General features: G+C 36.6%; 1 protein-coding gene across 1 annotated transcript in view; it reads right to left on the minus strand.

The window, feature by feature from the left end:
- Window positions 1-1,237, minus strand: part of PPFIBP1 (PTPRF interacting protein, binding protein 1 (liprin beta 1)) — a 158,245-nt gene that overhangs the window by 9,184 nt on the left and 147,824 nt on the right. The window lies entirely within an intron of this gene.

Genomic DNA, 1,237 nt, shown 5'->3' on the forward strand with positions numbered 1-1,237 from the left:
CCTTGGTCCATTTGGCAAATGGCATATCCAAGTCACTACAAGAGAATGAACAATTGTACAAAAAAACAGTTCAAAGCCAATACTCTGACTTATCAGTGCTGAATAACTATATATTCAACAGATATGCAAATTCCCTGGTGATAGACATTGGACCATGAAAAGCTTAATTTTTAGTACATATTTGGAGGAGAAAGTGAAGTGGTACTGGAGTTGGAAGTTACTTTTAAGAGCATCGTCTTCATTTCAAATGAAACCACAAAAGATTCAAATTAATTTAGCAAGAACACATTCTTCAGAAAAAGACTCAGTGAAACCAACATAAGTCACTATACCAACTAATGTTGTTTGAAGACTGGATTCCCAAACAGGAAACACTCAGTCAGACTGAGAGAAACTCAAGTCTAACTTGAATTAACTTTAGCAGAATTATGGCTTCTCTCCAGATGGTAATCACTGAGAAGAGGGCAATATGCCATTACTGAGTGCAGAAAGAGTAATCAAAGCAAAATTCCTTTCCATTTTTGTTAGGCACACAAATAGTGTTCTTGCTTGAAAAAAAAAATGTGAAGATAAACAAGACTTTCTTTTTGTTTAACTAGCACAAGAAGGTCCTCTACTGTGTTCAGTGAGAACATATGGCAAATGAGACCATTCGGTATTTGAAGAAGGCCAAAGAGCATTTCCTCTTTGTTGAAACCCATGTCTGGTGATACGCCCGTGTGGGAGGGACTGTGCCTAAAACGTTTCTAGCCCATTATGCTTTTAAAACATTTAGTATCACACCATGTACTGTATGTTTGCCAACCCCACCCTTTTATGTTCAGCAGATCAGTGAAATCATTCCAAACCAACATGAAACTTTGATAAGGGTGTAGGAAAAGTCCATAAGAGCCGTAATAGACAAAACATTATGTTGTCATGATAAAGCTAAGAATTCTGATAGAATTTGTATCTTTAAGTGTTTTCACAGACTCCATTAATTACTAGTGTTTATTGAGCAGTTATTATTTGCCAGATACACAACACACATTAACTCATTTAATCTTTATAATCACCTTTTGGGGTAGGTACTCATTATTAGGAAGACAAAACTGAGGCACAGAGCATGGAGGTCGTTACTCATGGTCACCCAGCTGGTAGAGAAAGTGGAGGGCTAGAAATCAAATCCAACAGTCTGATTCTAGAACCTACTCTTTTTTTTTTTTTTTTTTTTTTTTTTTTCCGTGTCCGGCAACGG

The sequence above is a fragment of the Galeopterus variegatus genome, unplaced genomic scaffold (genome assembly GCF_000696425.1).
Source record: "Galeopterus variegatus unplaced genomic scaffold, G_variegatus-3.0.2 Scaffold496, whole genome shotgun sequence".
NCBI classification, from domain to species: domain Eukaryota; kingdom Metazoa; phylum Chordata; class Mammalia; order Dermoptera; family Cynocephalidae; genus Galeopterus; species Galeopterus variegatus.